This window comes from Geotrypetes seraphini, chromosome 1 (assembly GCF_902459505.1).
Source record: "Geotrypetes seraphini chromosome 1, aGeoSer1.1, whole genome shotgun sequence".
Lineage (NCBI taxonomy): Eukaryota > Metazoa > Chordata > Amphibia > Gymnophiona > Dermophiidae > Geotrypetes > Geotrypetes seraphini.
Genome location: NC_047084.1, coordinates 92746542 through 92774076, shown reverse-complemented (window position 1 = coordinate 92774076; position 27535 = coordinate 92746542). Strand labels below are relative to the sequence as shown.

General features: G+C 43.8%; 1 protein-coding gene across 1 annotated transcript in view; it reads right to left on the bottom strand.

Annotated features, from left to right (window-relative positions):
• Window positions 1–27535, bottom strand: part of LOXHD1 (lipoxygenase homology domains 1) — a 485723-nt gene that overhangs the window by 77924 nt on the left and 380264 nt on the right. The window lies entirely within an intron of this gene.

Sequence of the window (27535 nt, the reverse complement as noted above, 5' to 3'; positions counted from 1 at the left end):
AGGGGGGAAAGGCAGGCAGGCCTTCAAGGGGGGGACAGGCCTACAAGGGGGGGGGACAGGCCTACAAGGGGGGGGACAGGCCTACAAGGGGGGGGACAGGCCTTCAAGGGGGGGTGCAGGCCTTCAAGGGGGGGTGCAGGCCTTCAAGGGGGGTGCAGGCCTTCAAGGGGGGAAAGGCAGGCAGGCCTTCAAGGGGGGGACAGGCCTACAAGGGGGGGGGACAGGCCTACAAGGGGGGGGGACAGGCCTACAAGGGGGGGGACAGGCCTTCAAGGGGGGGTGCAGGCCTTCAAGGGGGGGTGCAGGCCTTCAAGGGGGGTGCAGACCTTCGGGGGGGGGTGTAGGCCTTTGGGGGGGTGCAGACCTTCAAGGGGGTGCAGGCCTTCAAGGGGGGAAAGGCAGGCAGGCCTTCAAGGGGGGGACAGGCCTACAAGGGGGGGGACAGGCCTACAAGGGGGGGGACAGGCCTACAAGGGGGGGGGACAGGCCTTCAAGGGGGGGTGCAGGCCTTCAAGGGGGGTGCAGGCCTTCAAGGGGGAGACAGGCCTTCAAGGGGGGGAAAGGCAGGCAGGCAGGCCTTAAAGGGGGGACAGGCCTACAAGGGGGTGGGACAGGCCTTCAAGGGGGGGACAGGCCTTCGGGGGGGTGCAGACCTTCAAGGGAGTGCAGGCCTTCGGGGGGGGGGTGCAGTCCTTCAGGGGTGGGGTTTAGGCCTTCAGAGGGGGACAGACCTTCGGGTGGGAGGTAAAGTCCTTCGGGGGGTGCAGGTCTTCAGGGGTGGGGTGTAGCCCTTCGGAGGGGGGACAGACCTTCGGGGGAGGGGGGTCCTGGTGTAAAAGTACACAGAGGGAGAGAGGGAAGGGGGGGTTCAAAGATACATGCATATGCCAGACTTTGGGGGTTAGAAATAATGGGTCTAAAAACAGAGGAGTGGGAGAGAGATGGTGCATAATGGGATTTAGGGAGGGAAGGAACAGAAAGGGAGAGAACTTGGAAACAGGGGATGGTGTGGAGGGGGGATAGAGATACTGGATAGGAGGATAGTTGGGAACAGAAAGGGAGAGATGGTGGATCCTGGGGTGGTGGGGAGTTGAGAAAAGGTGAATCTGTGGATGGAGACAAAAAAAAGGAAAGATGCCAGATCTCCGGGAGAGGGAAGGGAAACGGAAGGGGAGAACAGAGATGGCAGACGGATGGTTAGCACGGAGAAAGGAGACCCTGGCAAGCAAGACAACAAGAGCCTGGGACCAACAAGATTTGAATATTGATCAGAGAACAAAAGGTAGAAAAAATAATTTTATTTTCTGTTTTGTGATTACAATATGTTAGATTTGAAAAGTGTACATGAGACAGCTTGAAATGGGAACTTTTCTATTTTTGTGAATGGCAAGGCTGAGTTCAGTTAAAATATATGCTTTATAAGAAAATATAATAATGTGTTTTATAAAGTTTATAAGCATTGCTGGCATACTCGGTGAGGTGTTCCTAGTGTTGGTGGTGGTGGTAGCATGTCAGTGTGTTGAGAGGAAGAGGTAGTCTGGGAAATTCTGCTGAGCAAACTCTGGGCCCATTTCCACCCCCAGTTAGTCCACTCCACTCAACTGGTTCACACACTGAGTGGGTCTTTGGGTGTTATTTCTGGGTAGTTGTTTTAGAATCTCTTCCAGTGGTTTGTCAGTATCTCCTTCTGGTCCAAGGAAGGAAACTTTGTCAACCTTAGCATTGACCTTCAGAATATGTTTGTAACAGCGCTGCTTGTGTGGCATTAGGCTATGTAGTGATCGAAAGAAAAAAACAGACCTTTGCACATTTTTGCACTATATGGTGGGTGTATGAGGAGATTCATTTCCTGCACAGTTAAGTCCATTTTTTCTACTGAATAATAGTATAGGTACAATGAAAGTAAATAGCAAAAATGTTTGAGTAGATAATTAAGGAAATCTTTTTCATATTGCTTGCTTATGGACTGGGAAAAAAGACTGTTCAAGCAAATGTCTCCAGAACTGCTTTAATGGAAAAATGTGATTTTTTTTTTTTTTAAGTACTTTGTGAAATTTATTGTTGTTGTGAAATTTATTGTTATACTTTGTTTAAACTTAAAAAGCGGTGTCATTAACAGTGAATCTAATCGAAAAATCGATTCAACAGGGTGAATCGGATCGAATGAAATATTTTTCTCTGAATCGGGCAGCACTATTGGCTACCATGAGAATGGGCTACTGGGCATGATGGACCATTGGTGTGACCCAGTTAGGCTATTCTTATGTTATGTTCTCATCTGTAGGGGCCTTTGTTTTCACTTCTTATTTTAATGTATTTTTTTCCTGGGAACTTATCAGTGTTTTTTTATAATGGGAACAAAAATGGAAGAGAATTAATGTGTGTGGAATGGGGGGGGGTAACTAATTTCTTCAGCTAAATAATTCAATCCACTTCAAACAGACATAGGAGAACTCACGCACCATTCACACACCCTCCAACCAAAAACGTCAAAAGAAAAAAACTGTTCGACAACCTCCTAGCCATTCGAGCTGCAACACTTGACCCCCAACTCTACAACCTATTGACCTCGACCACAAACTACAAAACCTTAAAAAAAGAAATAAAAACCCTTCTATTAAAAAAACACATAAAACCAAACTAACATAATCAGAACTGTCCCAAGCATCACCTGCAACTACTCCATATGTACTTCTGATGTCATGACAATTCAGACATAATTTATGTTATGTTATGTTTGGAATAATGGTTACATAAATGAGGTTCAATAAAAGAAAATTTTCTGTGGGAGCATTTGTTGGAACTTCTGTTATCCTGATTTCTTCTATCTGTGGGCTTTCTTTAGCTAACCTACTTATCTGGGGCTTTCCACTTCTGCAGCTGCCCTTTTCACGGTCCACTTTGCGCTTGCACTCTCTGGGGAGGGGGGGTTGGGTCTGGGCTTGGTGGGGTAGGTGTGTCTGGTAGTTTTGTCTGGGTGGTGGCTGGGTGTTTCTTGGGTGCTTGTTGTGCGGATTGGTGTGTCTGGTGAGCGGTCTGGGTGTTGTTGCTTGTGGGGGTTTTTTTCATTATAAAATATGGCTGAGGGTCTAGTCCGGCTTATTTTTCTTGTGGGTTCTGGGGTGGGATTTGTTTGCTTGCCCCAAGTTTTGGCCTTTTGTTGTGTATTGCTATGCCTCTCATTGGCAATTTTCTCTTGGGAGAGGCTTGTTCATGCTTGTTGTTGCTGTTACTCTCATTCTGTGTTCTTTTTGATAATGTATAAGTTTCTGTACAGACCATGGTTGCTTGTCTGGACCTTTTGCCATTCTCAATAAAAATACTTTGGAAAAAAAAAAAAAAAAAAAAAAAGAAAATTTTAACTGCCTGTTTCTATTCTGAACATTTATTCCATTTCATGGTTATTGCAAAAAAAAAAAAAAAAAAAAAAAAAATTTTACATGAGGGGGGGGGGGGGGTGTCAAAAAATGATGGGCCCCGGGTGCCACATACCCTAGGTACGCCACTGCAACCATGTTACCCATTCTGAATTTGTTGGGGAGGACGGGATATAAAACTAACCAAATAAATAAATAAATATAATAAATAAATAAATGCATCACTCTGCACTTCTTTGCATTGAATTTTAATTACAGTACACTAAGGAGTTTTCAATATAAATCCTTGTGTTATTTGTACTTTATAGCACTTTTTGGTTGGTGATCTCAGCACTTTATTTGCACTTGATGCACTTTATATGTATTTTTAAAGTATATATTTATTATTAACTTGTAGAGTGTTTCTGGTATTGAATTTTAATAAACACTTTCAATAGTCACCTTGTTTTCTTTATATGAAACAATGTTTACTTAAATCAGCTGTCAGCTGATGCTGCTTAGTGAACACTCAGACCCACGGCTTAGGTCTCAGTGAAAATTCACGGAGCAGCTGGTTGCCAGTAGCGTGTCTGTGTGCAGTATGGAGTGCCTGTCCCGCACCCCTCCTGAAGAAGCCAATGGGTGAAACCTAGGTTGGGGGGGTCGGCTGTGTATCTGTATGCAGTAATATGAATTAAAGGAGGAGCCCGGAGCAGTTGTGTGAATTACCCACATCAGTTTACAGCTAAGTTGGTTTTTTGTTTCATTTTATTTTATTTTATGTTATTTAATATTTGCAATATGGTGGGTGAGACTGTGAACAACAATGATGGTCTCTCACACAGCTGCTCCGTGAATTTTCACTGAGACCTAAGCTGTGGGTCTGAGTGTTCACTAAGCAGCATCATATAAAGAAAACAAGGTGACTATTGAAAGTGTTTGATATAAGTTATCACCTTGGATAAGTAAGTTCCCTTGCAGTTTTAAGATATATTGAATTTTAATAGCCAAATATTAGACCATTCTTCTAATTTTTGCATTTCCTTTTTCATGTTTTCCACTTCCTATGGGGTGTCCACTCTGTTACAAATCCTGGTATCATCCGCAAAAAAAAAAAAAAAAAGGCAAACCTTATCTTCTACCCTTCGACAATGTCATTCGGAAATATACTGAACAGACTCGGCCCCAGCACCGATCCTTGAGGCGCTCCACTACTCACGTTTCCTTCCTCCGAGTAAATTCCATTAACCACTACCCTCTGGTTAATGGGGTCAAGCTTCTACGTCGTAGGCCAGAATCCAGAATCTATTTGACAAGATTTGGATTGAGGAGGGCCCGGGGTTCAAAAGTGCTTGTTCCTCTAAATCTGCCTCCGTGGAAGAAGAAATGAAAAGAGAGATTTGAGAACACCGGTGTTCTCAACTTAGGCAGGCAATATCAGAAAGAGGAGAGGATGAGTTCCTCCACCACAGAGTTAGAGGCATTGAGAAAACACGATTTGTATCATCTAATATAATAAAACGCTAGGCCGCGCATGCGCAGTTCCATCGCGTGCGTCCGTTTTCTGTGAGATGTACAGCATCTCAGATAGGAGTGGCATGCGCCCGAAACACTCTCTCTCCTCCCCCGAGACGGATGTCGGACATGGCGGCTGTCGGCCCGTGCTGTTTTTTGATCTGCCCTGCTCCTTGCCTGAAGTCCTCTCTCCTCCCCCGAGGCTGATGTCGGACGCGGCGGCTGTCTCCCCCGAGGCGGATGATCTTATGGGAATCAATGTTCTTCGCTCTGCCCTGCTCCTTGCCTTACTATATTTTTAAGTTGAAAGACCATGCAGCGGCTCCTCTCAGGATCCCCACCTGCGTCGGAAGTCCAATGCAGTCGGGGATCTTGAGAGGAGCCGCCGCCGTGTCTTTCAACTTAAAAATATACTAAGGCAAGGAGCAGGGCAGAACGATCTTCAAAATGGCGGCAAATCGATCTCCGTTCCTCTGGGGGGGGTCTGGGAGGAGAGGGATCGCGGCCACACCGAGGAGCCCGACTCATTTGCCCCCCCCCTCTTCCCTTATCATGGGCCCGACTGGCGATTCAAGCAGCGTGTGCAGCACTCTTCACACGCTGCTTCGGGACCTTCTACTGCCCTGATTTACTCTGGCACGTCTGGAGCAAATCAGGGCAGTAGAAGGGCCCGAAGCAGCGTGTGAAGAGTGCTGCACACGCTGCTTGAATCGCCATGTGTAGTCAGGCCCGCGGGAAGGGAAGGGGGGGGCGGCAAAGGACTCGGGCCCGCGTTTGTAGTCGCGACTGTGGGAAGGGAAAGAGGGTAGAGGCACAGGGAACTGGTGTGGGGGGAGGGAATGCAGCTTTGCACAGACAGACAGAGGGAGGAAGGAAGACAGAAAGACAAGAAGAAAGACACAGGGGCAGGTGCACAGGGAACTGGTGTGGGGGGAGGGAATGCAGCTTTGCACAGACAGACAGAGGGAGGAAGGAAGACAGAAAGACAAGAAGAAAGACACAGGGGCAGGTGCACAGGGAACTGGTGTGGGGGGAGGGAATGCTGCTTTGGACAGACAGACAGAGGGAGGAAGGGACACAGAAAGACAAGAAGAAAGACACAGGGGCAGGTGCACAGGGAAATGGTGTGGGGGGAGGAAATGCTGCTTTGGACAGACAGACGAAGGAAGGGACACAGAAAGACAAGAAGAAAGACACAGGGGCAAGTGCGGGACAGCGGGAGTCGCGTCAGGAGGGGTGCGGAATGCCGCAGAGGGAACTTTTCCAATGGGTGCAACTGGGCGGCTGTCGGGAGCCTCTGATCACGGGCAGAGCAAGGTAAGTGTATCATAGGGATAAGAAGGAGGAGGGGGGGAGAAAAAGGAAGGGACGCCTATTGCTGGACAGGGGGAGAAGGAAAGAGGTGCTGATGGACAGGGGGGTGGGTGGGTGAAGGAAAAAGAACGGAGGCCTAAGGTAAAACAAAGGGAGAAGGGCTGCTGCTGCATAAGGAGACCTGTGGAGGGGTGGTGGTGGACACAGGGGAGGTAAAAGGAAGGGAGAATGGACAGGGGGAGCAGGCAAGGGGTGGTGATGGACAGCCAAGGAAAAAGAAAGAAAGAAAGCGGCTAAGGAGAGAGAGAGAGAAAGAAATAAAGAGAGACACACACACATATATTCTAGCACCCGTTAATGTAACGGGCTATAAGACTAGTTTACTATGTTATGCTCTGCCAACATAATTGATTTTTTGTTGCCTTGGCTACTTAAAGACTTTCAATAAACTTTGATGATTCAGATTCAGTACAATCCCTGGATGGGACTGGACACTTATAAAACAGGAAGCAAGCGAGCCCAATGGTCAACAGCCTCCTAGCTCAAGCTGGTCCCACCCTGAAACCCTTTAATCATAAGGATAGAAACATAGAGAAACGCAGAAACACGATGACAGATAAAGGCCAAATGGCCCATCTAGTCTGCCCATCTGCAGTAACCAATATCTCTTTCTCTCTCCGAGAGATCCCACATGCCTATCCCATGCCCTCTTGAATTCAGACACAGTCTCTATCTCCACCACCTCTTCCGGGAAACTGTTCCACACATCTACTACCTTCTCTGTAAAAAAGTATTTCCTTAGATTACTCCGGAGCCTACCACCTCTTAACTTCATCCTATGCCCTCTCATTGCAGGTTTCCTTTCAAATGAAAGAAACTCGACTCATGCGCATTTACATCATGCATTTACAAACGTCTCTATCATATCTCCCCTTTCCCGTCTTTCCTCCAAAGTATAGAGATTGAGATCTTTAAGTCTGTCCCCATACGCCTTATGACGAAGACCACACACCATTTAACATAACATAACATAGCATTGTGCTTATTGACCGCGTAACCATAAGTTCAACGCGGTTTGCAAAAAGTTATAAACATGTTACATGAAATAAGACGATTCGTTAAACAGTCAAATATTTAGAAAAAAGATAGGTCTTCAATGGTTTTCTAAAATAGCCATAGGAATGGGTAGTAAGCAACAATATTCGGAATTCGTTGTCATAAAGAGCTGCCTGAGATGCCAAAGTATGATTTAGAAATTTCTTTCTCCTGCAACCCTGGACAGATGGAAAATTAAACAAAGGATGAGTTCTTCTACTATGTCTGTATGATGCTAAAGAAAATCTCTTGACTAAGTAAGAAGGAGTTGTACCATAAACATCCTTGTAACAGAAACAGCCTCGTTTAAACGATACCCGGGCCTCCATTGGCAGCCAATGCAATTCGCAATAAAAGGGTGTAACATGATCAAATTTTTTCAGGCCACAAACCATTCTGACCGCTGTATTCTGTATTATTGTAAGCCTTGCTAATTCTTTCTTGCTGACTGTCAGATAGATAATATTACAATAGTCGAGAAGACTCAGTAGCAGTGGCGTACCTAGGGTATGTGGCACCCGGGGCCCATCATTTTTTGACACCCCCCCCATGTAAAAAAATATTTTTTGTAATGACCATGAAATGGAATAAATGGTCAGAATAGAAACAGGCAGTGAAAATTTTCTTATATTCCAAACATAACATAACATAAATTATGTCTGAATTGTCATGACATCAGAAGTACATATGGAGTAGTTGCAGGTGATACTTGGGACAGTTCTGATTGTGTTAGTTCGGTTTTATGTGTTTTTTGAATAGAAGGGTTTTTATTTCTTTTTGAAGGTTTTGCAGTCTGTGGTCGATGTCAATTGGTTGTAGAGTTGGGGGTCGAGTGTTGCAGCTCGAATGGCTAGGAGGTTGTCGAACAGTTTTTTTCTTTTGACGTTTTTGGTTGGAGGGTGTGTGAATGGTGCGTGAGTTCTCCTATGTCTGTTTGAAGTGGATTGAATTATTTAGCTGAAGAAATTAGTTACCCCCTCATCCCACACACATTAATTCTCTTCCATTTTTGTTCCCATTATAAAAAACACTGATAAGTTCCCAGAAAAAAAATACATTAAAATAAGAAGTGAAAACAAAGGCCCCTACAGATGAGAACATAACATAAGAATAGCCTAACTGGGTCAGACCAATGGTCCATCATGCCCAGTAGCCCATTCTCATGGTAGCCAATCCAGGATACTAATACCTGGTCAAAACCCAAAGAGTAGCAACATTCCATGCTACCGATCCAGGGCAAGCAGACACTTCCCCCATGTCTTAATAACAGATTATGGACTTTTCCTCCAGGAATTTGTCCAAATCTTTCTTAAAACCAGCTACACTATCTGCTTTTACCATAACTTCTGGCCACTTCATTTTTAAGTTTAGATCTTTCCTTTCAAACAGAGACCTTGCTAGATGTCAAATACAGCACAAGGTAACTTCACATGGACTTAGCTGTGTAGGAAATGTGAATCTCCTCATACACCCACCATATAGTGCAAAAATGTGCAGAATTTCCCAGACCACCTCTTCCTCTCAACACATTGACACGCTGCCACCACCACCACCACTAGGAACACCTCACTGGGTAGGCCAGTTATGCTATAAACTTTATAAAACACATTATTATATTTTCTTATAAAGCACATATTTTAACTGAACTCTCTGACATCCTCAGCCTTTCCATTCACAAAAATAGAAGGAAGAAAACTTCCCATTTCCTGCTGTCTCATGTCCCCGGCCTATACAATATTTTTTTTCTTCAGACCCTTCAAAAGTCTGACCAAATCCTCGTTTCACTTGCATTATAAAGTATTAAGGATGCCATCTCTCCCCAATCCCAGGTCCTAAAGTCTAAGACAGTAGCACAAGCTAATGCTGCCAGATTCAGGAAAAAAAATTTTGATTCGATTCAGCCTATTGAATTGGTTTTTCAATTCGATTTTCCTGCCCAGTTGGGTGATTTTTTTCAAAACTCCTGGTGGGTTTTATAGCTTTTTCACCCCCTTTGGCTTCTCCTAACCACACTGGCGCTGTGATGTAAATAAAATAAAGAAACAAAAAGGACTTTTCCTCTCTCTGTTAAATCTTAGCTCACATTTGCAGTCCAACACCAGCTCTGGCAGGATACACATTTCAAATCTGACATATTATAATCACAAAACAGAAAATAAAATTAATTTTTCTACCTTTTGTTGTCTGGTTATATTTCAAATCTTGTTGGTCCAAGGCTCTGGTTTTCTTCTGATAACTTGCTTTCCAGGGTCTCCTTCTTTCTTCTTTCTGCGTGCTAACCATCCATCTGCCAACTCTGTCCTCCCTTTCCATTTCCCTTCCCTCCCCAGGAAGTCTGGTATCTTTCCTTTTTTTCATCTCCCTCCACAGATCCACCTTTTCTTAACTACCCTTTCATCAGCATCTTTCCCTCCTTCCCCACCACCCCAGAGTCCACCATCTCTCCCTTTCTTTTCCCAATTACCCTCCTAACCAGTATCTCTGTCCCTCCTCTACACCATCCCTTGTGTCCAATTTCTCTCCCTTTCTGTTCCTTCCCTCCCTAAATCCCATGGTCCATCATCTCACTCCCTCTCCTCTATTTTCAGACCCATTATTTCTTCCCCCCCCCCCAAAGTTTGGCATATGCACGTCTCTTTGAACACCCCCTTCCCTTCGTGTACTTCTAAACCAGGGTCCCCCCAAAGGCCTGTCCCCCCTTAAAGGTCTGCCTGTCCCCCCTTGAAGGCCTGACCCACCCCCTTGTAGGCCTGTCCCCCCCCTTGAAGGCCTGTCCCCCCCCTTGTAGGCCTGCCTGCCTGTCCCCCCCTTGAAGGCCTGTCCCCCCCCTTGAAGGTCTGCACCCCCCCAAAAGCCTGCACCCCCCCAAAGGTCTGCACCCCCCCGAAGGTCTGCACCCTCCCCTGAAGGCCTTCACCCCCCCGAAGGTCTGTCCCCCCCTTGAAGGCCTGTCCCACCCCCTTGTAGGCCTGTCCCCCCCCCTTGAAGGCCTGCCTGCCCCCCCTTGAAGGCCTGCCTCCCCCCCTTGAAGGCCTGCCTGCATGCCTGTCGCCCCCCTCCCCCTTGAAAGCCTGCCTGCCTGCCCGCCCACCCCACCCTGAAGGCCTGATGCCCCAACCCACCCCGAAGGACCGCTCGCCCCCCTGGCCTCCCCGCACCACCTATGAAGCAGCCCAGCAGGATTGCGACATCAGCGATCCCTGCGCTGCTTAGACGCTGCTTCCTGCAACGCGGTCCGCCCCTCCTCTGATGTCAGAGGAGGGGCGGGACCGCGGCGAAGGAAGCAGCGCCCAAGCAGCTCAGGGATTCCTGACGTCGCGATCCTGCTGCAGGCTGCTTCACAGATGGTGCAGGAAGGTCAGTAGGGCGAACGGTCCTTCGGGAGTGGGGGGAACTGAACGGCAAGGCCCGGAGCACCCCTTCAGGGCTGGCACCTGGGGCGGACCGCCCCTCCCGCCCCCCCTTGGTACGCCACTGCTCAGTAGTAACGATTGAACCAGTAATCTAAAAGCAGTAAATTCAAAATAAGATCTAATTGTTCGCAATTTCCATAATGTGAAGTGGCATTTACGCACTAGAGCCTTGCTCTGAGGGTGTATGAGTGAAAAGTATTGGTGAGGGACCCCGCATCAGGAAGCTATAACAACAATAACTCTGGGGAGAGAGAGCATATTTCTGAGGTGTCTGCAGTTGGAGAGAGGGGCTTTTCATGCCTAATACCTGCTGCTTCCCTGTCTTCTCAGCGTTTTAAAGATCCAAACAGTGCTGCAAATCAGGCAGGCACTGAAAGGGGCACCTATACCATCAGCGAAGCCTCTGCCATCTGGCTTAAAAACACTGCAGCCTCTGTGGCACATGGCCACAGACACGTGGCCACAGGGCGTGGCCAAAGGGGCGTGCCCTAAGGGGCACGCCAGGCTCCTTGGGAGCTCCTTGGAGCCACTTGGAGACAGTTGGAGTGAGGTTAGTGAGTGGTTTCCCCTTTGATTTATGTCTGTATAATGATATTGTAAAATTTTTCTTCTAATGGGGAAACGCGAATTAAAAGTTAAAGTCTCAACTCCTGTATCTTCAGGCCCAATGGATAAACATTTGACATCTATGGAGGTTAATACTAAACAGACTAAGAGATCAGAACAATTTTCAGGAGCCTCACTTAGCTCTCCTGAAAGAACTCCTCCTCTCCCTCCTTTAAATCCTGTTCAACTGGCACCCGAAGTTGGTACTAGTGCTTCTAAGGAAGCTTCAGCGCCCCAGACTGCCCATTTAGTATCCTATGAAAAAATGCCTCAAATCATACCAATGGTTGAGGATCTGGAAGGCTCTGAAGAAAATAAACAGGAAGTGACTCTAAAAGACTTAAGTGGCAAATTAATATTAGGATGGAGAAAATGTTGAAATTAGTCATGAGCAAACAAGACAAAACTGCAGATCTATACAAGACGTAGGCTTATTACAGTGACGAATTTTGACGTCGCTCACACTTTGCTGCCACTATACAAAATTTTTTTTGTGATTTTTTTGTTTTTTCCCCTCTATTTTTACCATGGACCCCTGACGAAGGTTTGTCCGAAACACGGACCGTGTCGGGTCCCCTGATTGGTAAAAGGGTTTGCATATGATAATTTTTTGTCACAAATAAATCAAGCCTACGTCTTGTACAGATCTGCAGTTTTGTCTTGTTTGCTCTTGGTTGTTTTTTTTACTGCAGTTTAGGTTGGAACTTTTCTTTTTTGTTTTGAAATTAGTCATGACTCAGTCTCAGGATTTTTCAAAGGAGGTGGTAGGAAAACTAGTGAATGTTGATTCTAATATTAAAGTTTTGGATGAACGCACAATTAAGATAGAGAAGCAAGTTTCTAACCTACAAGCATCTTCCATGTCAGCAATAAAGGATTCACATTCTAAACTAGAAATAATGGAAAATGCTACAAGGGCAAGAAACCTGCGACTGATTAATTTTTCTGAAACACGTTTGATCTCTCCTGAGATTCTTTTTCATAAGTATCTCAGAGAGGTTTTGGGGTTAACTAACTCTGAATCAGTACCTATTTCTACACTCTATTATATACCTAAGAAACAAAAAATTACAGTGGAACAAAGACTAGACCAATTGGCTTCTATTGATATGAATTTGACGGAATTTCTTGAAGACTCGCAAGATGCAATACAAACCAGGTCTACCTTCTTAGTTTCATGTACAAATGAGAGTGATAAGGTACTGATAATGAAACTATATTTTAAAAATAAACAGGCAATGTTTTGTGGGGCTACAATTCAAATATTTCCAGATGTGGCAAGAGTAACCCAACTTAGACGAAAAGCTTTTTTAGCTTTGAAATCTAAGGTAGTGGAATCCGGTGCCACATTTTTTCTGAAATTTCCGTGTAAGTGTTTGATAACTTTTCAGGATAAGGAATACGTATTTTTTGATCCTATTCAATTAGAGCAGGGGTCTCAAAGTCCCTCCTTGAGGGCCGCAGTCCAGTCGAGTTTTCAAGATTTCCCCAATGAATATGCATGAGATCTATGTGCATTCACTGCTTTCAATGCATATTCATTAGGGAAATCCTGAAAACCCGACCGGATTGTGACCCTCAAGGAGGGACTTTGAGATCCCTGAATTAGAGTATTTTCTTGAACATTCTTAGTAACCCCCTCCCCCCCTTTTCTAAGTTGGGGTAGAATTTTACTTTCTTGGTTATGATAATTCAAATGAAAATAGGAGTTTAAATAGTTAAATGCCTCTATAAAACTAAGGGTGTTATCCCTTATTGATTATTAAATTTTATGTTATTATGTAATATAATTCTTTCTCCTCAATGATGTGGGCTTGATGGGATTTCTGATTTTCTATGACTGATTTAAGTTGTATTAAGAAATAATATTTCTATATTTTTTGTGTAAATTCCCATATCCTGTATACTTGCTTGGATATTTCAACAAAAAAACAACAATAACTCTACTTGCAGAATGGTTTGGAATAAATGGGCAGACGGAATCGTTTTCCTGCTGTCATCTCTATGCTACCATGGAAGACTTGCATTTTTAACCTCTGTTTTCATTGGAATTTATTGCTGCCACCTGTCTGGCAAGCTGAAGAAGTATAAATTGCTCTCAGGCAGCTGTCTGCAAGAAGCCAAAAAGATTTAAAGAATTCTTTATGGCCTTTTCCCAGAACACTAAAAAAAAAAAAAAAAAAAACCCCCAAAAAACAGGAAGGCCTGTGCAGAAACTGCAACAACTGGCTAATGATAGGGTTGACGGCTTGAACTAGTTTTTCATTTTACCAGGCTAGCCCACTCTGCCTATGAGCCATCTGTCAGCCATTGTACTATTTTGTAAGCTTTCAGCACTGCTCCCACAAGATCTTCATTATAGAATGCATTATGTACCAGTAAAAGGAAAAATGGTCAGGAATCCAACATTCATGTCACACACACACACACAAAAAAAAATCTCTAGGATTTTAATTAAAATAATTGGTTATACTAAATACAGTACTTAAACCTTACCGAGAACTGAGCGTGAAAGTACTACATTTTGCTTAATGCAAAAACAGGTTGTAATGCATTAATAATAGGTATATTTAGAAAGAAAGACTCTGTGTTCTGCAACTGGCGAGGGGTAAATAATTTGCTACTTTCATGCTCACATCTCTTGACTTGGATAGTTTTCCGATATGTGGGCCCAATTCCCATTCTGAAGTAACGCAAGGCCAGGTCTGCATTTTATTAATAAATACACATGCGTCAGGGTAGCATGATGACTTAAGAGCTATCTGAAACAAGGTAGCCATCATAATGTCATTTTCAATCTTGTCACCTCGGGTCATGTTTTCTAACATAGTATACAGTGCACGTTTGCTCCATTAAACGAGCAGAGAATACGGGTTGTGCAGATGTAGAGAAAGCCATGACATGTAGAAAAGCAGTAAGCTTTAGGACTTGCTTAGTATGCCATAAAAAAAAGGTTTGAACAAATTCCTGGAGGAAAAGTTCATAGTCCGCTGTTGAGACAGACTTGGGGGAAGCCACTTCTTGTCCTGGATTGGTGGTATGGAATGCTGCCAGGTACTTGTGACTTGGATTGGCCTCCGTGAAGACGGGATACCGGGCTAGATGGTCTGATCCAGTAAGGCTATTCTTACGTTCTTAGATTAATGATGAGGATCCCCCTTGTACCAGGCATTCCCAGTGCCATACTGAGCTTGTGGCAAGGTCTCTTCTGCCTAGCAGCATTTCTACTAAAGCTGCAGACTTAAAGGAGAACTAGACTGATGATTAGAGCAGTAGGCTAAGAACTAAGGCCCAGATTCTCAAAACTTTAACACTGTCGCTTAACTGTTTACCAATGGTTTAGCCTGTATTCATTTTAGCGGTGGTTTATCTCTGTCAATAGCAAGCTTTCTAGCAGTCTCAGACAATGACATGCAAATGGGCTCCTTAAGATTGAAATGAGCCCTCTGGTGGATTCTTAAAAAAATGCTGAGCCATTTTCAAAAAGCGGCGTTGGGCTTTTGGCCACAAAAACAAGCGACTGGTCCAGGGGTGCTGGTCCAGGCAGGATAGTATCAGAGGCAGCTAGAAAGCCGTGTTGTGATGCAGGGAGAGACATGCTCATTCTCTCCCCTTGCATCACAACACCCCTCCCCTGCAGACGCAGTAAACACCCCCCCCCCCATGCAGTGGGAGAGATGCCGATTCTCTCTCGCTGCCAAGAAACGCCTGCCGCTGCCCGGACCATGCGTACCCCCCACTGTGGGAGAGATGCCTAATCTCTCCTGTGCTAAGTGTGACCTCCCCCTGCCAAACAACACTCCCCCCAGTCTTCGACGCCCTCTGCCCCTATGCCAACTCACCCTTACCTCTAATTAGATTACTTGAGGGATTCAGATTCCCTCCTCCCAGCTGACCTGCGTCATCCAAGATGGGCCTTCCCTTCCCTGGTGCATCCCAAGATCCCAGGCCAGCTGGGAGGAGGGAATCCACGTCCCTCAGATCATCTACTTAGAGGTAAGGGTGAGAGGACATCGGCGGCAGGGAGGTCACTTGGCAGCGGGAGAGAGTGGGCATCTCTCCTGCTGCGGGGGGATGCACGCGGCTGGGCGGCAGTAGGCGTTTCATGACAGGGAGAGAATCGGCATCTCTCCTGCTGCGGGGGGTACGCGTGACTGGGCGGCAGCAGGTGTTTCTTGGCAGCAGGAGAGAATGGGCAACTTAATGGAACAACTAAAGGTTCCATTAGAAAAGAGGGGGAGGAGGGGGTAATCACTGGACAGTTGTACACGAAGGTTCTTGGTGCCAAGAAGTAAGCACTGGTTCAGAATAAACTTCACATAAAAGAGGGACTTGCTGGACTGAAAAATCGTGGTGAACACTGATCAATGCACACTAATAACTAAAAGGAATATGGCTGTCTGTATCGTGAAACATTTCACCCACATTTTATGTAAATGGAATTATCCAAGCAAGAAGCATATCTGCTATTCTACATGTCATAAGAACATAAGAAATGCCGCTGCTGATTTTGCCATATCTAAGCTTTCCAAACCATAGTGCTGCTGAATGCTCACGTATTAAAACATCTTTATTAGAACATAAAAATTGCCGCAGCTTGGTCAGACCAGTGGTCCATCGTGCCCAGCAGTCCGCTCCCGCGGCGGATCTTAGGTCAAAGACCAGTGCCCTAATTGAGTCTAGCCTTACCTGCGTAGGTTCTGGTTTAGCAGGAACTTGTCTAACTTTCCCCTTGCATAGTTTACTTCAGAAAGAAAAAAGTTATGAAGTATGAAAGGGGGGGAGGATCATTCAGTCCACTATCAGGCAGAAGCAATGTCACTTGACCAAGAGATCTCCCTGAAATGGTGCCAGGTCAAAAGTGCGCTGGGACAAAGGCGCGCGCAGACAATTGAGCGCAGCGTGGAGGCGCATGCCGCAGAAAATTACTGTTATTAGGGCTCCGACGGGGGTGTGTGGGGGGGGGAACCCCCCCAATTTACTTAATAGAGATCGCGCCGCGTTGTGGGGGGTTTGGGGGGTTGTAACCCCCCACATTTTACTGAAAACTTCACTTTTTCCTTTGAAGTCTACTCCATCTATCTATTTGCTCCTCTACCTCTCCGAGTAATAGTCATCTTCTGACCCTCTGATAAGTCCCTTTCTTCCTTCCTCATTGACTTTGACTCCTGGCTTTCCTTCTTCTCAAACCCACATCCATGCCGATGACCCCTCTAACTCTTACACTTCCAAGCTTCTCACTCTAACATTCTCATAGAATCTCCAGCTCTGCTCCACCACTCCTACGCACCAGACTGACCACTGCCTTGACCTTGTCTTCTCCTCCAACTGATCTACCACCAAATTCTGAACCTCAACTCTCCCTGTCGCTGACCATCTTCTGTTAACGTTCAAAACCCATCACCCACATCCCCAGACCTGGCCAATTATTATCTATACATTTAGGAACCTTCAGGCTATTGATTCTGGCACCCTTTTCTCCATTATCTCATCTCTCTCTTCAGCTACTATGTCACACAAGTCTATCCATGAAGCTGTCTTCTCTTACAACACCATTCTCACCTCTGCTCTGCAGCCCCTCAATCTCTCTCCTCACTTATCGCCCTCTATGCTCCCATCCCTCTTGATCTCCATTCATAGGGCAAGTCCCTCCTAACCATACACTTCTCCTCCACTGCCAACTCCAGACTCTGTCCCTTCTAGCTTGCTGTGCCATATGTATGGAACAGACTGACTGAATCATTACGTCAGGCTCCATATCTTGCAGTATTCGAATCCAAACTAAAAGCCCACTTTTTCAAGGCTTCCTATCATTTTCTCTGCAAGGAACTCCTCTACACCTATATGTCCTGTCTGTCTGTCTAAGCTAGATTGTAAGCTCTTCATAGCAGGAACAGTCTACTACATGTCAAATGTACAGCACTGTGTATGCCTTTCAGCACTATAGAAATGTTAAATAGTACTAGTAATATTAATGAACACAGAGGATCTCTATTCAGAAAATGAAGGATATAAATTGAAGAACTAAGGCTGGTACTAGGCAGACTTGCATGGTCTGTGTCCTGTATATGGCTATTTGGTTGAGGATGGGCTGGGGAGGGCTTCAACAGGAACAGACATAATTTGGAGATGGTCTAAATAGGCTGGCGTGAGCTTCGATGGCAACTCCAGTAGTTCGAACCTAAGGACAGTACCAGGCAGGTTTCTATGGTCTACGGCCCAGAAATATTAAAGAAAAAAAAAAATAATTTAATCATGAATTTGTAATGCGTGCACCTATTGGGCAGACTGGATGGACCATTCAGGTCTTTATCTGCTGTCATGTACTATGGAGCCATGTTACTAGGGCCGAGATCCATTTTGATTGTTGGTTTATAACACTGAACAGTTTGGATTTTGGTTTTGCCTTTTTTTTTTTGTGAGAGAGCACATGAGGGAGAAGTACAGTCACTACTGATTTTGCAGTGACAGCTTGAATATCAGTGAATTTACGGAGCTTTATATCTCTTGAAAAACAAATGTGGTATAAGGAAGATAAATCTTCAGAACATTAGAATTGCCACTGCTGGATCAGACAAGTGGTCCATCGTGCCAGCAGTCTGCTCACTCGGCGGCCCTTAAGTCAAAGACCAGTGCCCTAACTGAGACTAGCCCTACCTGCGTACGTTCTGGTTCAGCAGGAACTTGTCTAACTTTGTCTTGAATCCCTGGACGGTGTTTTCCTCTATAACAGCCTCCAGAAGAGCGTTCCAGTTTTCCACCACTCTCTGGGTAAAGAAGAACTTCCTTACGCTTGTACGGAATCTATCCCCTTTTAACTTTAGAGAGTGCCCTCTCGTTCTCCCTACCTTGGAGAGGGTGAACAACCTGTCTTTATCTACTAAGTCTATTCCCTTCATTATCTTGAATGTTTCGATCATGTCTCCTCTCAGTCTCCTCTTTTCAAGGAAGAAGAGGCCCAGTTTCGTTTCTCTAATCTCTCACTGTATGGCAACTCTTCCAGCCCCTTAACCATTTTAGTCGCACTTCTCTGGACCCTTTCGAGTAGTACTGTTTCCTTCTTCATGTACGGCCACCAGTGCTGGATGCAGTATTCCAGGTGGGGGCGTACCATGGCCCGGTAACAGTGGCATGATAACCTTCTCTAAACTAAAATATCCATTTTTGCATGGTTAAAAGTATAGATCCATGTAATCCTATGCCACTGGATCTTTCTGTATTTAATTATATCTGTACTCATAGTTATTACCTGGAGATAACCTTGGGAAAACAGTTTAAAAATTGATAATTCAGAGCAAGCAACAACAAAGGACAAGATGAATTTATATATCTGCATGTTATAAAAATGATGAACAGTACAAAAACCCGAAAAGGGAGAGTACTACAAATAAGTAAGAACAGCATGTCTATTTGGGGAGGAAAGTCCAGGGAGGTTTGCATTGGACATGTTCCTGAAAGACCTGTTTTTGGTTTTGTCTTTTTTTTCTGAAATGGTCTCTGAATTTTAATCTATGTTATGAAAAATTATTTTGCTAGACAATTATTCCCTTTTGTTTAAAGATAGGTTTGAACTTTCATTTCTGAGACCACACCAGAGCAAACCCAGCCTGTACCTTTGGATAATGAAACACACAACATCCTTTCTATATAGATCTAGAAATAAGCATGTTGGAGAGTCATTCCATTCTAGAATTCATTACATTACATTGGTGTCTTCTATCCTGCCAATATCTTTCAGTTCTAGGCGGTTTACAACAAGAAATTTGCCTGGGCATTCCCAGGGAGATTACAAGGTTGATAGCTATAGTATGTGTCGGGATCTGGGGAGGGTCGATACGGTTTTGTTAGATCATTTGACAAATTTCTTGAGTAGTACAGTTTTCAGTTCTTTCCTAAATGTTTTGTAGTTGGGCGTTGTGGTCAGCAGATTTGAGAGGTGGCGGTCTATTCTCGCTGCTCTGGTGGCTAGTATTCCGTCATATTTTTTTTGCTTTGCATGTCTTTGATTGGGGGGTGGATAAAGTGCGCTTGAGTTCTGCTTGGTCTGGATGTGTTTTTCCTGATTAGGTAGTTCAGATAGCTTGGTCCATTTCCATTTAAGGGCTCTGAAAAGGGTGCATTAGAATTTGTGTTATATGTGTGCTTGTACTGGGAGCCAGTGTGAGTCTTGGAGAGCTGAGGTAATGTGGTTGTATTTTTTCAGCGAGTATATCAGTCTTAAAGCTGTATTTTGGACTGTTTGTAATTGGTTTAGCATGTTGGCGGGGTATGACAGGTAAAGTATGAGTTTGAATTGTTTGTTGTTGAAGTATTTTCAGATTTGTCTTAAGTTGCGCATGGTTGCGAATGTGTTCTGAACTGTTTTGAAGTTGCATACTTCTGCTTGTTCTGTTTAGGAATAATCCTGGATGCAAGAATTTAAGATGAAATTAAATCAGGAAAAGACCAAATTCTTTTTAGTATCCGCTCAAAAGATCGACTTTGAACCAACAATTAAGATCAATTCAGTGTCATTTAAAATAAGCCCTACCATTAAAATTCTGGGCGTTGTTTTTGATCAGTGTTTGACTATGAAAGCTCAGATAGATGCAGTGGTTCAGAAGAGTTACGGTACTATACGCTGTGGAAACTTCGTACTATCAGATCTTACTTTGATGCTACTGCTTTTACTTTCTTAGTTCAGACACTACTTGTTACATTACATTACATTAGTGATTTTTATTCCGCTTGTACCTTGCGGTTCAAAGCGGATTACATAAGAAGAAAGCTGGACATTTCCAGGAGGGTACATGACATTGGAGAAACAGATTGAGGGTAAGACTTAATAACAGAATGAGTGTAGACTTAGTAATGTTGGAAGATAGATCAGTTACATTACATTACATATCAATAGTCTGTTTCCATGCGTTGGTAGGTAATCGGTTTCGGTAGGATGAATTAGGTTCCATGTTTTGTTTTTTTTTGTTTTGTTTTTTTGGTCGATTGAGGGTAAGGTGCCAGGGAGTGAGCAAAACCTGGTCGGTGTAGTGGAAGAGGAGAGGGAGATTAGGTAGATTGTATATACTTTTTGAATAGCAGCGTTTTGATTTCTTTACGGAAAGCTTTGAAGTCAGATGTTGAGGTTAACAATCTAGTGATGGAGGGTTCGAGTTTTGCTGCATGCGTTGCTATGAGGTTATCATAAAGCTTTTTACGATGAGTGCCGTTGAGTGGTGGGTATGAGGATGGTGTCTGTGTTCTTCTTATTCTGGGTGGAAGGTTACGGTTTAGGCGATCGTTTAGATAGGCAGGTGCAGTACCGTTGAATACTTTGAAGATTAGACAGTATAGTTTGAATTGAATTCTGGCTCTAATCGGTAGCCAATGTGAGTCTAGGTAGGCGTTGGTGATGTGGTCATATTTTCCGAGGGAGTAGATTAGTCTGAGAGCAGTGTTCTGAATGGTCTGTAGTTTTTTGATCATGTTTGTAGGACATGGTAGATATAGGATGTTGCAGTAGTCTACAAGTCCTAGTACCAGGGATTGGACAATGATCCTGTAGTGTTGTTTGTCAAAGAATTTCCTTATTTTTCTTAAGTTGCGCATTGTGAAGAATGCTTTTTGGGTAGTTTTGTTGATTTGAGCCTGCATTGTGCAGCATCTATCTATCAGCACTCCCAGGATTTTGAGGGAGGTTTGGATTGGGTGTTTGATTGCTTTAATTTCCAGGTCTGTTGTGTGTTTTTTGGATTATTGTAATGTTATATTTTTATTGTAATGTTATTGTAATGTTATATTTTTGACAAGTACTAAGAAAAACTTGACTAGACTGACCTTGGTCCAAAATACAGCTGTAAGATTGATTTATGGCTTGAAGAAGTACGATCATGTTACTCCTTATTATCGTAAGTTGCATTGGTTCCCAGTCAAGGCCTGGGTGATTTTCAAGTTGGGATGCTTATATTATAAAGTAGCTTTTGATGCCGCTCCTTCATACCTCATTGAAAGATTTGTGATCATGACTCATGAAAGGAGCAGAAAATCTCATGCCCTGTTTACGTTCCCTTCTGTAAAAGGTTGCAAGAGTAAGAGACATCATAGGCATTGTCTCTCTTATCAGGCTACTTCTCACGACAAAGATTTCCATCCATTATTGATCAGAATATGAGGAAAAAATAGCCCAGGAGGCCAAAAACTTCAAGCCCTTCTTTAGATACGTGAAAGGGAAAAAACCTGCAAAAGAGGCAGTGGGACCCTTGGACGACTAGGGAAGAAAAGGGTACATCAAGGAAGATAAACAAATCGCAGACAAACTAAATTCCTTCTTTGCGTCTGTCTTTACGAAGGAAGACACCTCAACAATACCTGAAGCGGAGAAAGTGTTTGCAGGAGAAATAGAAGACAGCCTCACCACAGTTGAAGTGGACTTAGACCAGATATACTATCAGATCGACAAACTTAAAAGTGACAAATCTCCTGGACCGGATAGAATTCACCCGAGAGTCTTAAAGGAATTGAAGGTTGAAATCGGAGAGTTATTGCAAAAACTTGCAAACCTGACAATCAGAACTGGACATATACCGGACGACTGGAGGATAGCGAACGTCACCCCAATTTTCAAAAAAGGATCGAGAGGGGAACCGGGCAACTATAGACATGTGAGTCTTACGTCTGTCCCCGGCAAGATGGTTGAAGCACTGATCAAGGATAGTATGGTCCGGCACTTGGACGCACACGACTTGATGAAACCCAGTCAACATGGATTCAGGAAAGGGAAATCATGTTTGACGAATTTACTCCAATTTTTTGAGACCGTGAACGAGCAAATTGATAGTGGGAAGCCGGTGGACATAATATACTTGGACTTCCAGAAAGCATTCGACAAAGTTCCACACGAAAGACTTCTCAGGAAACTACAAAGCCATGGCATAGAGGGGGATATACAAAGATGGATAGACAAATGGCTGGAAAACCGAAAGCAGAGAGTGGGCATAAATGGGAAGTTCTACGACTGGGAGAAAGTGACTAGTGGTGTACCCCAGGGCTCGGTACTTGGGCCGATCCTTTTTAATATTTATATCAATGACCTGGAGGAAGGAACATCCAGTGAGATCATCAAGTTTGCAGACGATACAAAACTATGCCGGGCGAACAGATCGCAGGAGGATAGAGAGAAACTCCAGAGCGACTTGTGTTGGTTAGAAACATGGGCGGAGAAATGGCAGATGAAGTTCAATGTGGAGAAATGCAAGGTAATGCATTTAGGCAATAAGAATAAGGAATACGAGTATACAATGTCAGGTGCAACTCTGGGGAAGAGTGAACAAGAAAAGGACCTGGGTGTACTGATAGATAGGACCCTGAAGCCGTCGGCACAATGCGCGGCAGCGGCAAAGAAGGCAAATAGAATGTTGGGCATGATAAAGAAAGGAATCTCGAGTAGATCGGAGAAAGTTATAATGCCGCTTTATAGGGCAATGGTCAGACCACACTTGGAATACTGCGTCCAACATTGGTCTCCCTACCTAAAGAAGGATATAAAACTGCTGGAGAGGGTGCAGAGACGAGCAACAAAACTGGTGAAGGGTATGGAGAAACTGGAATACGAGGACAGACTTATAACACTAGGATTGTTCTCCCTTGAGAAAAGGAGACTGCGTGGGGATATGACCGAGACCTTCAAAATACTGAAAGGAATCGACAAAATAGAGCAGAGAAGATTATTTACATTGTCCAATTTGACACGGACTAGAGGACATGTAATGAAGCTAAGGGGGGACAGGTTCAGGACTAATGTCAGGAAGTTCTGCTTCACTCAGAGAGTGGTTGACACCTGGAATGCCCTCCCAGATGAGATTATTGCGGAATCGACCGTCCTAGGCTTCAAGAGCAAACTAGATGCATATCTCCTTAAGAGAGGCATATAAGGATATGGTGGACTATAAATTACGACAGGTGTACACCTGGCAGGGCCTCCGCGTGTGCGGATCGCCGGACTTGATGGACCGAAGGTCTGATCCGGAGATGGCAGTTCTTATGTTCAGATCTATATCTTATTAGCAGTATAGAAAACTCTTGAAGACTTTTCTTTTCTCCAAATTTTTGACTAGCTAAATTTCCAGCCAGCGAAATTTTCTTCGCATCTCACTAATTCTGCAATTTCCCATAGCATAATCTTTTGTTAACCGCATTGAACTAATGGCTATGTGGTCTAGAAATCCGCTATTATGTTATGTTATGTTTAATAGTATTAATGAGTGATCTACTGTATCACATGGCGCTGAGATATTGAACTGCAACAGTAAAGTTTGCATGCCTTTGCTAAGATAGGTCTTTGCGGTTGATGCTAATTCTAGGAGAAGGGATTTGTTACTGTGCATTGGCCTGAAGCCATGTTGAGAGCTATGATAGCCATCTACCAGGCTTAGAAATTCAAAAAGTTGTAGATTAACACAAAATTCTACCAGCTTAGCTAACCATGCTGCTGGCCTGTAGTTTTCTACCTTAGATATATCTAAACCTGCAGCTTTGGGAATGGGTGTCAGTGAGATGGCCGATAATGTCTTAGGATAGAATTCTTTGGACAGGTACCTGTTAACAAGCTCCATCAGTCAAGTTATAAACTCAGCGGGTGCTTGGTCCAGTAAGTTAATAGGACAGATATCAAGGTGACAACTCATTTTAGGTAATTTTTTTAATAAGCTAGTGACCTCAGCCGTGGTATTCCAACACCTATCTGCAGGAATCCCTTCTTTCATGTCAATGTGTACTGACTACTGAGTTCATCTCCATATAGTTTTCAAGTATATGGGAAAAAGATTCTCTTACGATTTTGATTTTGTTCTGGAAGTAATTGGCTAGGCTAACTTCATCAGGATGTTGCATGGAGGAATTTGAGGTAACATCTTTAATGGAAATTAATGAGGTAAAGATCTTGAATAGACCTTTGAAAGAGTTATTTGACTGGTTAATCAAGGTATCATAATAAACTCTTTTAGCTTCAGTTACTGCCAGTTTGTAAAACTTCTCATCTCCAGCTGACATAATGTTACTATGATTGGCTTTTTTTCCATGCTTGTTCTTGTTTTTGTACTCTTTTCCTGTAGTCTAGCAGTTTATTCGTGAACTAGGGATTGTTTTTCTATTTCATTCTTACAAGTTTAATTGGAGCTATCTTGTCAAGAACAGCTGTGGTAAGTTGTTGCCAGGGGATAATTGCCATCTACATCATGAACCACAGGATCCAACTAGAACATGATTTCTTCCCAGAACTTCTCCACAGGTATTTTACTTCATGTCTCCCTTTATGCCCTTATTTTGGCTACTGACATTTTTACTTTGGGTACTGGCATCATGCAAGTAAGCAGACTTAGACCTCTAGGCCTTAGGGCCTTGGGAACCCCCCCCCCCCCTTTTTTAGCATGTTGGGGGTCACAAAATGAAAACCGCTGCTAAGTTTCCATCAATCAGTGACCTCACACAACAACCCAATTTGCTGTATAATTGATATATTTATTAGCAATCAATAATAGTCAGCTTACAGGACAAGTCACAGCCAATTGAGTTAACAGAACATATACAGAATGCCAGCCATATACAGAATGCCAGCCTTCTGTATACCTAGTGTCTGTATACATTAGTAAACTGTCTCTTTTATACATTCTTAACAACCTAGGACCCTGTTAGTAAAATCTCTGTTCTTGATTTCTATTGGATATTCATAATTATCATTTCATTAATTGGTCAACATATATACTTTTCTGAGTCATATTGAAGCATGATGTCCTATTGCCAAATGTGACTTTCCTAATACCCTGACAAATGCTCTTTTAATATCAAGGTCAATAATTTCCGAGCATGGTCCTCCCTTATTCCTGAGCTTGATTGCACAGTTATCAATTTTTATCCTTATAGTTGATATAATGTCTGGTAAGTCAACTTGACCTGGAGTTATGTGTTAATTTCCTTCTCATGATGTTAATTTCCTTTCTCATTGTCAGCAGATGTTTACTAGTTTTCTGGTAAAAGGTAAGGAAGTGATGATCTGACCAAATGACTGGTTCCCAGCTGGCATGATCAACTAAGACAGGGATCTCAAAGTCCCTCCTTGAGGGCCGCAATCCAGTTGGGTTTTCAGGATTTCCCCAATGAATATGCATTGAAAGCAGTTCATGCACATAGATCTCATGCATATTCGGGGAAATCCTGAAAACCCGACTGGATTGCGGCCCTCAAGGAGGGACTTTGAGACCCCTGAACTAAGGGATAGTTTAGTTCCTCAGATATGCCAGCAATGAAATCTAAACTGAGATCTCCCTTATGTGTTGGTACTGGGGGACAAGCTATCAAAGTTCAATTGAGACAGTATATTCTTGAACATATGGACTTTGGGATCATTATCCTCTTCAAGATTCAGATTCAAATCTCCAAGAATAACCAGCTCCACAAAAACTGTGCTGTAATATGAGATCAGGTTATATATTTTATCTTCTGCAAGATTCTAGATGGCCTGTAGTCTTTTCCACCCTCAGGGATGCCTAGGCTACAGACCACATATTCTAGACTTGGCTCATTGCAGTTGTCTATTCGCTTTACAGAAAGAAATGATCTATACCATAAGAGTAGGCCTCCTCCTCTTTTTGACTTTCTAGAGCTGGAGGACCTTTCTGGACTAGCACAAAACCTATTTCTTTTTAGATCCGCAATTCATCAAGTCAGTAGGACTTGATCACAATTTGATGGCACTTAACAACAACAGAGTTATGTATCTATTTATATCCAAGAGCGCAGATATCATTCAGAATAGGAGAGTCATCATCCTGAATCCAGGATTCAGTTATGCCAACTATACCAGCTTCTTGATTGGCCACTAGAAGTGTTGGGGAGGGCAAGGGGTGGTAAGGGGCCAAAGGAAAAATGCTGCTTGCGAGGTGGCTTGCAAGCAGTATTATTCCTATAAGATTGGATACTGCATGTTGCTGAATCCCGCAGGGCATCAAGTTGTGGTAAAGGACTGATGTTTTAGGCACCATTTATAGACTTCAGTCTTGGATGCTTGCATAAATATACAAGTCTTTAGGCTCCGTCAATAGACTCTAATGTCAGACACCACCCCTAGTGCATTCAGAAGCAAATTTCATAATTTAGGTACATAAAACAAGAAAGCCCTCAGGCATATAGGCTGAATCCTAAACAACTGCAAAAATAAAACCTAAGTATAAAAATGACTCTTAAAATAACATATCAAAATTTTTTATCTACCGCAGCTACCTTGTGGTTCTGTGTGGTTAACATAAATTAAAATACAAGCAAACACATAAGAACATAAGAAAAGCCGCTGCTGGGTCAGACCAGTGGTCCATCGCGCCCAGCAGTCTGCTCACGCGATGGCCCTCAGGTCAAAGACCAGCACCCTAACCGAGACCAGCCTACTTGCGTTCGTTCTGATTCAGCAGGAACTTGTCCAACCTTGTCTTGAATCCCTGGAGGGTGTTCTCCCTTATAACAGCCTCCGGAATAGCGTTCCAGATTTCTACCATTCTCTGGCTGAAGATGAACTTTCTTACGTTTGTACGGAATCTATCCCCTTTCAACTTTAGCGAGTGCCCTTCATCCCTCCCTGTCTTTATCTACTAAGTCTATTCCCTTCATTATCTTGAATGTTTCGATCATGTCCCCTCTCAGTCTCCTCTTTTCAAGGGAGAAGAGGCCCAGTTTCTCTAATCTCTCACTGTACGGCAACTCCTCCAGTCCCTTAACCATTTTAGTCGCTCTTCTCTGTTAATCAAAATATTTGCCAAATAGATCAGTCTTCATAGATTTTCTAAATGCCAGATATGAAGTAGAGATAGAAAGATACATGCTAACTTGTTTATCCCATAATGCTGCCTGACACGCTAAGATTTTACGAAGGAAGCGTTTATATACACATCCTTTTACAGAAGGAAAGTCAAAGAGCCGGAGATCACGTAGATGTTTTCTACTGGTAAAATTTCAATGAGGTTCTTACATAGGATTACCAGATTTTCCATTTGGAAAATCCGGAACCCTAGACTCACCCCCAGGCCCGCCTAGTTCCACCCATCCCTGCCCATTACACCCCAGTCCCACCCCTAATCCCACCCCCCCGCTACCTGCTCTCGTCAGGCAGGAGCGCATCCATGCATGCGCGGATGCGACCCGATGAAGTCATGCTCCTGCCCAACAGAGATTTGTTCCAAGCTTTTCAAAATCCGGCCATAATGCCAGATTTTGAAA